The sequence below is a fragment of the Notamacropus eugenii genome, chromosome 5 (assembly GCF_028372415.1).
Source record: "Notamacropus eugenii isolate mMacEug1 chromosome 5, mMacEug1.pri_v2, whole genome shotgun sequence".
In the NCBI taxonomy this organism is placed as follows: domain Eukaryota; kingdom Metazoa; phylum Chordata; class Mammalia; order Diprotodontia; family Macropodidae; genus Notamacropus; species Notamacropus eugenii.
In genome coordinates this window covers 236,679,632-236,694,150 of record NC_092876.1, presented here as the reverse complement: position 1 = coordinate 236,694,150, position 14,519 = coordinate 236,679,632, and the positions used below count along the sequence as shown (strand labels likewise).

General features: G+C 44.8%; 1 protein-coding gene across 7 annotated transcripts in view; it reads left to right on the top strand.

Annotated features, from left to right (window-relative positions):
• Positions 1-899: 899 nt before the first annotated feature.
• Positions 900-14,519, top strand: part of GPR155 (G protein-coupled receptor 155) — a 64,819-nt gene continuing 51,199 nt past the window's right edge. The window contains exons 1-3 of one of the 7 annotated variants that reach the window (XM_072612364.1): positions 12,313-12,411; positions 12,645-12,889; positions 14,269-14,425. The gene's annotated coding sequence lies outside the window, so the exon portion shown is untranslated. Of the gene's footprint in view, positions 1,125-12,293; positions 12,412-12,562; positions 12,890-13,598; positions 13,740-13,884; positions 14,010-14,268; positions 14,485-14,519 lie in introns of those variants that run through there. The other 6 variants (XM_072612369.1, XM_072612363.1, XM_072612366.1 and 3 more) reach the window with 6 other exon arrangements.

Genomic DNA, 14,519 nt, shown 5'->3' with positions numbered 1-14,519 from the left:
CTCCTATAGAAGCGCTCCATGTTTTGTGTTCCTTTCTAAATCATGCTCATTCTTCTAGCCACTCCAAGTTGGTGGTTTCTGCTACATACCTTAGGAACACAGCATTCTGGGAAAGTGTTGTTTTTTTCTTCTAGTCATCTATCTGCTGCAACACCCACATGCACATGGGTTCAGGAAAAAGAAGGGAAGGCTGCACCATATTCTAACTCTTGTTCAGGCTTGCTACAGACACCAGGGCAAAATCTGGCCCATCCATCTGTTACGCCTCCCTCATACACATCACTAGGCTTCCTCTTCTTCTTCTTCTTTTTTTTTGGGGGGGGGGGGGCGGGGTCTTATGCAATTATTTGGTGCTGCTGGTTCCAATCCTTTTCACCTGGAAGTCATTGTCAGTAATAAACTGCTGCCAATTTGTACCTACTACATGTCTTTTCATAGTTCTCTGGGTTATCCAAAATTTTTAAATTCTTCTGACATTATTATATTCCATAAGCCATAGCCACACAGCATCATGGAAAGGTTATTGGTATGAAAAAGCTAGGCTTTCCTGGTAGGGAGCAGATTGTTATATAACAAAATGTTCATTACATAACAAAGTGTTGCTTAAAACTAACAGTAACTCTGGGTGTTAGAGGGAACACTTAACTGAATAAAGGGTAAGAAAAACAACTGGTCTCGGAATGCATCAAAGTGATATGCTTTTGAATCCAAGTGGCCAGGATTAGGGGAAAGAGTGGACAAACCACAATCATGAAAAGTTTGCAGAGCTTTGTTAAGAGGAAGAACAATGAATTGTGATCCTAGGGATAAAGACTCTTTGAGATAGTCAAAAGGATATAAATGTGCAAAAGAATAAGAACAGATTCAGGACGTTAGCTAGCAGAGCATGCCAGAGAAGAGAGGAGGGAGAAAACAAAAGAATGAAAATTTGAGGTTGTTGTCAGTATTCTAGATTTTCATCCGGGTTCCCTTCTGGAGTGACTGGTCACAGAGAAGGTTTAGAGCCACCTCACTGTACATAGGTCTTCTGCCATGAAAACCAACTGAAAGAAGAGCTTCTCTTGAAAGTCAGTAGCACAGCATCTAAATCCTGGCTCTGCTATTTACTTTCTTCAGTACTTTGGGTAAGTAACTTAATCTCTCTGGACCATATTTTTATCACCTGTAAAATGAGGTAATTGGACTAGATTCAATCCAACTAAATTTGACAAATATTGAGCACCTAGCTGTGTAAAGCATTGACCTCAAAAGTCCTTTTCAGCTCTGAAAAGTATGATCCAGCGATCTTACAACCTTATCTGATCTGCCAATACAATCAACCTGTTCTCAGACATAAACAGTAAAGACTTCTGGCAGTGGAAGCGGGTTATTTCTTTTCCCAGAAGAATGAGGAGCCATAGCCGACTCTGCCTCTAAAACCAGATAGGTCAACCCAGGGAAGGGCAACTGGATAACCTAAACTGCTAGGATATAAGGCCTCAGTTTACACACCTTCTTCATGGAACCATCCAATCTCCCTAATTTCTACTGAGTGCATCAACACCAGTTAATGAAGCTTTCCCTTCAGGCCTACCTATCAGGCTGCTGATCCTGGATCCCTGCCTCATCCACAGTTTATCTCTTCCAGATACAGTCTGACGGGGGTTGGTCCTAGGCTCCTGGGCGGATAGGGGCCTCCCCGGGAGTGGCAGCCCACCAATCCGAGGGAGACACGGCTCCCATGGAGGAGTTGTGAGCCCACGGGATTGGTCGGGTGGGCTGGATCCAATCGGGTGGTAGGCCTCACCCTCGGGGCGGGTTAGGATGGCAGCCCGGAAGAACCTCCCTATATAAGACAACGCCCTGAACTGCTCGGGGGACTCCTCCATGCAATAAAGCTATGAACCTCCTGCGCATTGCCTGATTATTGCCTGCCGCCGTGTCCCCCGGGGGTAGGTCCGGAGACGTCCGAAGCGGTGCCCACCGAAGGGAGATTCTCACTCGAAGGTCCCGGGGACAGACCCGGGACAACAGTCCTCAAAGAGGTAGTATGAGAAGTAAATGGCAAGGGTGATCTACCTGAAGTCAGAGAACCTGGGTCACTAGATCTGCCACCTTGGGCAGATTACATCACTCTTCTATTTCAATTTCCTCATTTGTAGAATAAGGCAGTTAGACTAAATGACTTACTGTCTTTCCCCTCTTCCTAAATCCTCTCCTCTTCCTTAATTTCCTATCACTGTTGAGGGCATAACTGGCTCAGTCAACTGGGCTCTCAACTTAGGGGTCATCATTGGCCCCTCACTCTCTCTCCCTCAATTCCCCATTTAAAGTATTATCAAAACTCATCATTTCTACCCTGACAGCATCTCTCTCACACACTCTTTTCTCCTCTGATGCTGCAGCCACCCTGGTACAGGCACTTATCACCTCATACTGCCTCAGGTCTCTCCCCACTCCAGCCCATTCTCCATTCAGCCACCAAAGTGATCTTCCTAAAGCACAGGTCTGATCATGTTACCCTGTTCCCCCATCCAATAAACTCCACTGGCTCCCCATTACCTATCAAATAGAAAATTCTCTGCTGGGCTTTTAACAACCTTCATAATCTGGTTCCTTCCTGCCTTTACAATTGTCTTACGCATTATTCCCATACATGTATTTAGTATGATTAGATGACACTGGCTTCCTTTCTATTCATCATACAGGCTACTCCATCTCTCAGCTCTCAGTATTTTCACCGACTGTCTCCTTTTCCTGGAATTCTCTCCCTCCTTGTCTCTGCCTCCTGGCTTCACTGGATTCTTTCAAGTTTCAGCTAAAATCACAACTTCTGCAAGAAGTGTCATTTCTCTGAGATGATCTACCATTTATCCTGAATTTAAATGCATATATGCATGGGTATATGTATCTATATATACGTAGATATGTATAGATACATATAGATATATGCATGTGTTTGTGTTTCTATAAGCACATATATGCATACATAGTTATATAGATACATATGTGTATAATTTATATTTCTATCTATATCTTGTTGGTTCATAATTGTTTGCATGCTGCCTCCTGAATTAGATGGTGAACTTGTTGAAGGCAGGGACTTTTCATGCCTTTTTCTGCATCCCCTAAGCTAAGGCACATAGTAGGTGTTTCATAAATGCTCATTGACTTGTATAAGGTTCCTACCAGGTCTGTAACTCCTATGGTCTTTTGCTAACCTAGTTGGTGATCATCCTTGACTGTCTAACCACTCACTCCTATGTCTAGTCTCTACATGAGATAAGCCACCCCAACCCCTGCTCCTGATTAGATGTGTAGCTGCTGAAGAGAAATTAAATGGTGATAAGATGGAGGGAGTAACTGTAACATTCCATTGTTTTGATATAGAACTGTCATTTCTAAAAAGTTTGATAATGCAAAAAAAATCTTTATGATATAAAACTGGACATAATATAATCTGCTGTGGACCCTCTTTAGAACGGGGGTTCTTAACCTGGTGTCTGTGAATCTATTCATTTAATGTTTTGATAACTATTTCAGTATAGTTGGTTTCCTTTGTAATTTTATGTACTTTATTTTATGTGCTTAAAAACATTATTCTGGAAGGGGGATTATAGACCTCACTAGTCTGCCAAAGGGGCCCAATAAACCAAAAAAAAGATTACCGTTCTAGAGAATTGAAATAATAATTATGATGACTAGAGCTCACATTTGGGTGGTCAGCAGCCAGAGCGCCAGGCCTGGAGTCAGGAAGACCTGAGTTCAAATCCAGCCTCGGACACTTACTGGTTCTATGAGCCTGGGCAAGTCACAACGCTATCTGCCTCAATTTCCTCATCTATAAAGTGAGCTGGAGAAGGAAATGGCAAACTCCTCTAGTATCTTTGCTAAGAAAACCCCAAATGGGGGCACGAAGAGACTCAACAACAAAACTCACATTTACATTGCACTTTAGAATTAGAAAGTCTTTGGTAACACTAATATCAACAGATATTTACTAAATGCCTACTCTGAACTAGGCATTATATTAGTCACTGTGGATGCAAGTGAAAAGGCAGTACAAGTATTATCATTCCCATATGAAAGATGTGGAAACAGGTTGTCCAACATTACATAAAACACCAAAAAAACAAGTTATCTTTTGGAAAAGTATATCTTTGATGTTAGGCAACACAGAATACTGAGGCAATAGCATACCAAGGGCAAAGCGGTGGGAAAGTTCTGCCCCCAATGCAAGGGAGGAGATTGAGGAGGTCATCCCAGAGGAAGGAAGAGAGTATTTGGATAAGGAACAGCTTTTCCACTTGATCTCTGGTGAAAGCTGCAGGAATGAATTGGGACTGGGGCAGGTGCAAACCCTGTGTGTCTCTATCCTGGAAAAAGAATTCAATATACGTGTCTCTGCAGCAGGAGCTATAGCAGGATTGCAACAGTGACTAAAAAATCAAAGCCTCTCTCTCAAAACTGGAGGAGAGAGACTGGGGCAGTGCCCCCAGGAGCAGTCACTATCTAAGATCCTGCCATAAGGATGTCTAAGACAACTTTCCACAGGTAAGAAGGAGCTTCTTTGTTGAGGCGAGAAAAAAATCCTAAGACATTATTATGTAATTAAAGAGTTTTAATCCATTATGTTTTTCTGGTTTTGTTTTGTTTTTTCCTATGACATTTATTTTGACGTTATTTTTTACTGGCATGACTGCAAAGTTCAACAAGACAATAATTTCATTAACTGAGTTTCTTTCCTGGTCATTATTATTCATTTCATTTCATGGTATTTACTAAAAAGAATTTTATTGAATAGAGGAAGTGTTAGAAAAATGATTTGTTCCAGTAGTCAAATAAATCAAGCAAGACTTTAGGTCATGGCCAAATTTAAATTCCCCTGGGGGTGATAGTGAGATCCATGGTGGTGGGTAGACCCTGATCTCCAAGAAGCTGCTGTGTGGCTGGGGGCTAGAGTGGATCCCATTGTCTCAGCGGGTGAGGGCCAGGTGCAGAGGTCCTGTGGGTCAGTGAATGGGTGGGTTTTCCAAGTAGCCAGCATGGGGGGCAGGGGAGGTGCCCAATTCTTGGCTCAGCTAAGGTTGTAGGATCCTGAGGTCCCTTTCAGAGGAGAGACAGGGACTCCAAGCTGCTGAGGAGTGGTTCTGCATCTGAGTTCCCCTGAGTGGAGGGATGGAGTCTTATTGTCTCAGCTGAGTGGAGAGTGGTATGGATGGCCTCTACTCTGTGTCATATAGGGCCCAAATCAACAGGTAGACTAGGCTTCCAGCTGCTGTGATAGGATGGGGGTGGTATGACTGGATAGTGTTCCCAGGGGCTGAATGCAGTGGGGAGAAAGGGGAAACTGTACCACTGTGAGTGTTAGGGCACATGGCGCAAGTAGCTGCTGTCCAGGGTCAAGTCCTTTCCTGTCTGGTGAGCTGAACTCCAAGTAGTTGGAGAAGAAGAAGTCCTGGGGTCTATTTAGGTGTGTGTGGCAGGGAACAGGAGAATTCATAATAATGTCATCTGGGTCAGGTGTACTTTTTGGGATTGGGCAGGGCTCTGAGTAAGGGGAGTATGGATAGGGATGTCCTAGGTTCCCTTTCCTGGGAGTGGGCAGAGCTCTGAGAGCCTCATGCAGTGCTAGGGGACAGGTGCAGTCTGGCAGGATTTTTTATATAGTTAAATGAAATAATATTTTCATTGTCAATATTTTTATTAGCCATTATCATTCACTTAATTTCATGATTACTTCTGAAAATAGTTTTGTTGTAAAGAAGAGAGGAGGGTTGTCTAAAAATGATACACTCCAGGTGTCAAATTTGCTAAGCTTCCCACTGCTCTGAGGTCCCTTCCCACTTTAAATCTGAAGTATTATTTAGGATGAAGGGTGAGAAGAGTTAATAATTGTTTCCCCTGAAGAAAATTTTAAGGAATTACTAATAACTGAATTAGAGCTCCCTAATGACATGGCCTACTATACATTAAGTAGAACATGGACCTTATCTAAAGTGATTTACTTATCAGTTGTACTAGAAGGACCTCAGTTTCTCCCATAGCATCCAGTCTAAGGCTGAACTGACTTCTAAGAACAGAACTGTAGTTCGGTTGTAGTGTATCTATAAGATGGTAACCCAATATTTCTATCTACAGAATGGCAAAAAATAGAATTTCATCTTAGGAGAGATGTTGCAGAAATGAATTTCTGTTCAATTTAAGCAACACATTTATTAAGCATGCACTCCATGTTAAGTACTGTGCAAGATACTGGGGATACAAACACAAACACTTTCAGGGAATTTGCCTTCCAGATGGGGATACCCACATAAATCAATAAAAGATAATCGAAGAGATAGAGAGCACAAACAGCTAGCCAAATCAGGAAAGGCTTCAGGGAAAGGTGGTACCTGAGCTAGCCTTAAACAATGCTTAGCAACACAACCCGTGCCAAGATGAGGAATGAGTGCATTCTAGGCATGTGTTTAAGCCTATTTGAATGCACAGAGATGGAAAATGGAGTGTTAAGACTGTTGGTTAGCATTCCAGTTTGGCTAAAATGCAGTTTGTGAAAGGAAGACTTATGAAATTTTTCTTTCAGGTTAGTCATTCACTGTGATATTGTTCCCAAACTCTAAACAGCATTAGCTATGAAAAAATCTTTCTACTCTAGGCCAGATTTTAAAATCTGAGGGCTTTCCTTACTTCCTCTTTTCACTGCTTCATGAGTGGGCTAATTACTAATAGTTTATCTTCTCGGGGCAGATCATTCAAACTGGAAAATGGTATACGGCTATAAGTTTTAGGTTATCTTTAAGATTTGACTATTAAGTGTTTTGCTGATTTATTGACAACAATAAGCTATAGTTGGTCTCTGTTGGAAGTCAAAACTCATCTTTTCCTTTTCGTGTTTACATTCTAGGTCTCTTCCTCTTTTATAAATTTAAGTTGTGGCTAAAGCTAAACCACATGGCTCAAAATGGTAAATGTCTTACAACACATCACATTTGATTTCAATGTCAAAGAATGCTATTTCTTATCTAAGTCACTGATTTAACTTTTAAGTTTTATATTCTAATTTTGGTTTCATTGTTTTCTTGTCTCCCATCCTTAATAATGTACTTCTCTGTACTTAGAATAGATTTAGCATATTAAGTACTGAATTTACTGGGTATTTTATAGAACAGATAGAAAAAATCTGCCTACTACATCTGAATTATACCCATATATGACTTAATTATTTGGCAAAGGTGAATACATTTTAAAGTTAAGAAAGTCATCCTCTTTTTTTGGTCATTTGTACCCTTTGCCATTTCCTAATTTGTGCTTTTGTGAGGAACTTGCTTTAGTAAATTGAAAGATAATTACAAGGAAGGAATTATCTTGACAGTTCAGAAAGTAAGTTGCTAAGATATAATATGTATAATACAACATAAAGCCAAAATTCGAAGGGATGGGGAGGAAGGAGTGTTGTGGGAGGGAACACATAAATAAACCTAGACAATCTGACAGCTAGATAAAGGCCTAGTGGCCTATACCAAAGATCTCTCACATTACAAATGCCACAGCATTCCACAACATCACAAGAAACCCAAGTAACCATCTAGTCTCACTAAATGAAACCCCACTATAATTTACCTGAAAGTCGTGGTCCAGCCTCTCCTTGGAGACTGCCATTGAGACGAAACCCAGAGCATCCCAGAGCACTTTTGAACAGCTCCAAGTCAGTTTTTCCTGACATCAGGTCTAAATTTGCCTCTTTGAAGCCCAGTGGTTTCCTTCCTTCCACGCCGTGGTCCTGCTTCTGCCCTCTGGGGCTACACAGAACACACTGAATATTTCTTCACTATAGCAGCATTTCAAATGCTTTACAGCTATCATGTTCTCTCCTCCAGGTTAACTGAACACAGTCCTTAAATGGATCCTCATATGACGCTATTACTCACAACTCTTCACCATCTTAGATGCCTTTCTAATTTCCCCTAGGTGGCTCAATGGATAGAGTGCTGGTCCTGGGTTCAAATCCAGCCTCAGACACTTACTAGCTCTGTGACCCTGTGCAAATCACTTAACTTCCACTTGCCTCAGCTTCAACAACTGTGAAATGGGGATAATAAAAGCTCCTACCTCTCAGGGCTGTTGTGAGGATCAAATGAGAGAATAATGGTGAAGTGTTCAGCACAGTGCCTGGCACATAGAAAACACTATATGCACATCCTAGCTGTTATTATTACTTCTCTGGACGCTCTCCATTTTCTGTCAACGTTCCTCCTAAACTGTGGTGCCTGAAACTGAACACAATATCCCAGATGTGGTCCGATGAGGGGTGAACACAAAAGCTACACCTTTCAATGCTGCCAAAGTTCAGATCAGGGGTTGGGGTGTTTTTTGGTTTGCATAACCTAATGCTGAGTCATTTTTGAGCCAATACATCCAAATTCCCAGGTCTTTTCCAAACAAATAATTATCTAACTATGTCTCCCCTAGACTTGTACTTGTGAAGTTGTTTTTTTTTTTGAACCACAGGTGAGACTTATTTATCCTTCCTGAATTTGATTTTATTAGACATAGTACGATGTGCCTGTTAAGAGCTTATTGTTACCTACTGTTATCAGTCCCTCACAGCTTTGTATAATCTACATGTTTGATAGGCACTCCATCTATGCCTTCAGCCAAACCGCTGATAAAAATGTGAAATCAAACATGGCCAGGCACACATCCCTGGGTGTACATCTCATTAAAGGCCACCTGCCATCAGGAACTGCTCTTTGAGGCCCACCACTAACACTCCAGCAATATGGGATCAGTTAGTCCATAAACACTGAAATAAGCCCTTACTACGCGCTAGGCACTGTGTCAAGCTATGTGGCTACAAAGAAGAGGAAAAAAAGAGTCCCTGCTTCCAAGGAACTCACATTCTAACAGGGGGGAAAAAATATGCAAACAACTACGAACAAACAAGATATACACCAGATAAACTGGAGAAAATCAATAGAGCGAAGGCATTTGCATTAAGGGGGATAAGATTTTTTGTAGAAGGTGGGATTTTAGCAGCTAAGAAGCAATTAAATGTCCTTCAAAAGAAAAACTACATTACTTAAGTGCTCTTCAGTCTTATATGATTATTCATGATTTGTTTTTCTGTTTTACTTAGCGATTATTCCCAACCTACCTGATTCAGTAGTACTTTTTTGTTCTTGTTCAATGGTTTCAGTCATGCCTGATTTTTCCTGACCCCATTTGGGATTTTTCTTGGCAGATATAGTAGACTGGTTTGTCATTTTCCTTCACCAGCTCATTTTACAGATGAGAAAACTGAAAGCAAATAGGGTTAGATGACTTGGCCAGGGTCACACAGCTAGAAAGAGTCTGAGGCCACATTTGAACTCAGTTCCTCCTGACTCCAAGCCCCAGGGCTCTATCCACTATGCCAGCTAGTAGTATTGTGACAAAAATAAAACTGCTATTTATTGCTTACAGTTCCTTTAGAACCAATGTGCCTTCAATATTCTCTATAAAGATTTTCTGACAGTAATTTTTGCTATTCTAGGTGTCTCAAAACTTTTACTTCAGTTTTTCCTTTTTTACTGCTTTTGAAGAAAAAATATGTATACTGTATTCTTCATTTAGTCACATCTGACAGAAACAATTTTATTTAGTTTAACCTTATTCTGTATCAAGTGCTTTGTGAACCTTAAAGTGCTATCTAAATGCTAGTTATTATTATTGCTATAACAAAAGCATTTCAAACCTAGTGAAAGAAAGATATCCCAAATGGCAGAGTTTCCCTATGTCCTTGGAAATAGATCCATCCTTAGAAAGTTTATAGTAACAGGAATCTTGAAAAAAAAGACCATGATATCCTAAATTCAGTTTTGGGCTAACATCCCAAAACAATAGTCACTACTCAGTTCCCTCCACTTCTGCAAGGATTCAGAAAGGTTTCCTCCATGCAAATTAATAGCTTAACCTTGAATGCCCTCAGGGAGGTAATGACCCCAGTCACTTTAGGGCAGATAGAGAGGCAATGGTATAACCTATACAACAACTAAATTTTGTTACCATCATTCATCTATTTCCTTAAGAAAATCCTTAGCTTATTTTCTACCCACTTTCCTAGAGGGAAAAGTCTGGAAATGATTTTAGACCAGAAAAAAATAGCTTTGCTAGAAAAGATGTTTAAAATATGTTTTCACTGCTTTTTACTTTATTAAACGGCACAGATGCTGGAACTATTTTGTTTTAGTAGCCAAACAATAATAGCTAGGATTTTATATAGTGCTTTAAAGAGTATAAAATGCTTTACAAATATTATCTCATTTTATCTTCACAATAACCCTGGAGGGTAGGTGCTACTATGATCTCATTTTTTCAGAAGAGGAAAGTGAGGCAGACAAGAGATTTAGGTGACCTGTGATGGATCAAAGAACCAATAAGTATCTGAGGCAGGACTGGAACTTTAGGTCTTCTTAACTCCGGCTTCAAAGCTCTATTCACTCAAGGAAAATTGACAATAAGACTTCAGCAGAAATGTTATGTCAACTATTTCTGTTCCTTGTACATTGTTTTCATTAGCGACTGACCTGTTGCTTTTTGTTTTCCAGTAGGGTATTTTTGATTACTTGAATTGAAAAGACCCAAATTTTGTGGTCCCCTATTTAAAAACTTTCAATGCCCTTCATGTGGTCATTAGCTTTTTTTTGCTGTTTGAAATTTAAAACCCTTCACAGCCTGGCAAAAAACTCTATCTTTCTAGGCTGGCTTCACATCAATTCCCATTAAAGTTCTGTACTATTCAAATAAACTGGCCCACTTTCTGCTCCCCATACACACTCATTCTCTCATCCTCATGTCTTTGTATAGATTGTCCCTCCATGCCTGGACTGTTCTCCCTTCTTTCTGCCTCTTAATATCTCCAGCTCCAACTCCTCCAAGGCCTTTCCTAATCACCTCAGATGTAGGCCTGCATCCTAAGACCCCTCCAAAAATTACTTTAAATTTACTTATCTATGGTACATTTCCCCTAGTAGGGAAGGGAATAAGCATAACACAATTCTTATTACATGCCAGGCATTGTGCTCAACACTTCTAAAAATATTACCTCATTTTTCCCTCAAAACAACCCTAGGAGGTGGGTGTGATTATCATTATCCCCATTTTACAGTTGAGGAAACCAGAGGTTCAGTGACTTGCGCAGTGTCACACAGTTAGTGTCTGAAGGTGGGTTTGAACTTGGGTTTTCCTGACTGCAAGTCTACTGCTCTCTTTCCACCATACCACTAGTTGCCTCTGACACATATATGTGTGTGTGTGTGTAGATGTATATATGTGTAAATTATGTGTGTGTTTGTATATATATATATATATATGTTATCGTTCAGTCATTTCATTTGCTTCTGGCTCTTCATGACCCATTTGGGGTTTCCTTGGCAAAAATACCAGAGTGGTTTGCCATTTCCTTCTCCAGCTCATTTTACAGATGACGAAACTGAGAACAGGGTTTTAAATATATACTTATATGTGTGTGTGTATACATATATATATCCATTATGTGTATGTATATATGTATGCGTACATACATATATACATACATACACATCTCCAATTGGATTTAAAACTGAGAGTTTTCATCTTCGTCTTTGGTATCCTTAGCACCTATTATAGTACTTGGCACCGAATAGGCTGTTAATATATGCTTTTCCCTTTGGTGCAAGTCCAAATTCAAGGCACTGAGCAACCTTACTATAACTTAAAATTAACCTGAACCCAGGGACTTCCTTCCATTAATTATTTCCTATTTATCCTGTACATAGTTTGTTTGTACATTTTATTTAAAAGTTGTCTCCCCCATTAGATTGTGAGTTCCTTGAAGGCAGGAACAGTCTTGCCTTTCATTGAATTTCCAGCATTTAGCACAATGCATGATACCTAACAGGCACTTTAAAAATGCTACTAACTGGCCGATAGACTAAACTTTCCAACTTCACTACTAATAGAGCAGTATAGACTTACGAAATATTCCATTGAACTAAATGCAATTCTTTCAACTTTAGGACCTGTATTCTCTCCCCTCTCCTCCCCTTTCAAAACCAGTCAGGGGAAAATTGGAAGGAATAATGACAGTGTTCAAAGGGAAATGGGGAAGGCTGGCTAAGTGTGGAGGAGAAAGGAAAAGGGAAGGATGATTCCTTTGAATGGAAAAATGCCACGGTTCCTGTGCTTTCAGTTTCATCCCCACCCCCACTTGGGTCAGTTTCATCCCCACCCCCACCCCCACCCCCACCCCCACTTGGGTCAGTTTCAGCTCCTCCTGAAGCTTCTGCATTTTATTTACAGACCTTTCAAGTGAATCGGCATTTCAAGGGAATTTACAGGCTTTCCAGTGAATCGGGAACTTCGAGGCAGGGTTAGGACAGGTTGCCTTACCGAGGGTCAAACAGCCAACAGGTGCCTGAAGTGGGATTTGAACTCAGGGCCTGGCTGACTGGGGGGCCGGTGCTCTATCCACCTGCCCAACTAGGACCCTGATTGGGAGGTGGGGGGGGGGGGGGTCCTGCCGCCAGCAGGGGTGGTAGAGGTTAAAAGTGGAAGGCTGGGTTAGATTTTGGGAATTATGGAGAAGGGAACTGGTGTCGAATGAGAGGGAATAACATTCTCACGGCAGCCGATCTGTCTTACAGGCATGAAGTCTGCTCCTTACGAAGTCAACGGGCACCCGCGCCTCTAGGCGGTGTCCCGAGTCTGACTGCAGGGGGAAGTCTGGGGCTCGCGTGAGCGCCCCGCTTGAAGCTGAAAACCGCACTGAGCCTTTTGAACCGGAATCGGAGTCTGCAATTACCACGTTTTTAAAGGGGCTTTCCTCTTAGTTGAGCTGGGAAGGGCCATATTTAGCGTACGGTGTAAGGCTCGGAGGCGGGCCACCATGGTAAGGCTGCTGGAACACCCTCGGACCGAGCGTTTGCTCCGAACCCGTGAACGCCGGCCCGGCTTGAGGATGCTCGGCCGCGGCGCTCGGGGGGGCGATCGGCAGGGTCCGCCGGGCCGCAGCACTAACGCGTAATTAGATCTGACCGTAAAGGGGGCGGAGAGGAGCGGGGAAGGTCTTCACGGCCAGGGAAGGGTGGTGTCGTTACTGTGTGGCCAGCAGGCGCGACCCTAGGCTTTTAAAGCCCCATTTGCGCCGACGGCCATTCATTCGCAGCGGAGGACCGGCAGCGCGCACCGGCCCAGAGCCTTTCCCCCGTCCGGCCCCGAGGCCGGCGCGGGTCTTCCAGGCTGACCCTAGGCCGTGACGACGGGCCGGGGGGCGGGGCTGGCGCAGAAGAGGAGGGGTCCTTGCGGGGCCGCTGGGAGGGCTACAGCGCTCGCCACCGCCATCTTGAGGAAAAGGGTCCCGGCGGAAGTGGTAGTCCACCCGGTGCAACGTCCCCCGCCCCAACCCCCTCCCACTCCCCCGCAGGGGCGCCTCCGCCTTCCCCGGCTCCGAATCCCCCGGGGCGGGGCCTGAGCCGGGCTGAGGAGGGGCGCCCCGCAGGGGGCGGGGCCGTCGGGAGCGCGCGCGGGGAGGTTGGGGGCCGGGGCGGGCAGGCTGCGCTCTTCCTCTCCGGGAGCTTGCCTGAGGCGCCGCCGGCGCACTGCGGGGAGGCTCCAGGGCGCGGGGAGATGCCTGGGGCTTTCTCCCCGGCCGGCTCTCTTCTCACTCCGGCCCAGTCCGAGACTCTGGCGGGCGGCCCGGCCCGGCCCGGCCGGCGGCCCCGGGGCTGCGGCCCCGGCAGGTGAGAGGGTCCCCAGCCCTCCTCCGTCGGAGCCCTGGACTAGCCGCGCCCCGGCTCGGAGCGTGTTCGCGTGTGGCTCCCACGCACGCCCGGGGCCACGCGGCCTCGACCCCGGGGCGGGGGGAGAAGACGTTCCTGACCCTGGTCCGACGTCCCCTGGCCCGCGGCCCGCGCGCTGCGGCTCCTCCGCCCGTGAGCAGGCGGGCTCGGGAGCCGCGGAGCGTGGGGAGCCCCGAGCCCCGCTTCCGGGCCAAGGTCTGAAATGGAAAGGTCAGCTCCTCGTCCTCTCCCTGGCGAGGACGGGCACTGCCCTCTCCCGTGGAAAACAAGCAGTCGCCAGCCCCCGGGAATTCCGTGTTCCCGGGGGTTTGGACATCCCTTCCCCCAGCTGCGGTGACAGTGACTCTGCCTCCCACGGCCTCCCCTCCCCCCTCCGCCCTCCCCCTGCCAGCCTGGGACGGGGAGCCGGATCGTGCTGCACCCGAGCCCCAGCCCCACAGGTCACTCCTGCCCTTCTTCCCCCTTGCAGGCCGGTGGATGGAGTAGCTTCTGGTCCGGGGCTCCCAACCCCCCAGCGACGCCCGCCCGCAGCGCCTTCTTGCACCGTATTCAGCCCGGGAGCCTGAGCTGTGCGGGACGTGTCACCTGGAGACCGCGGGGCTGCGTCTGCTCCGCGCGGCAGGAAGGTCGGGAGGGCCGGGGGCTCCGCGTGGCGGGGCTGGGGGCTCCTGGCAGCCGAGGGAAGGTGCGCCGCTGGTTGGTTTGGGCTTCTCCCCTGCA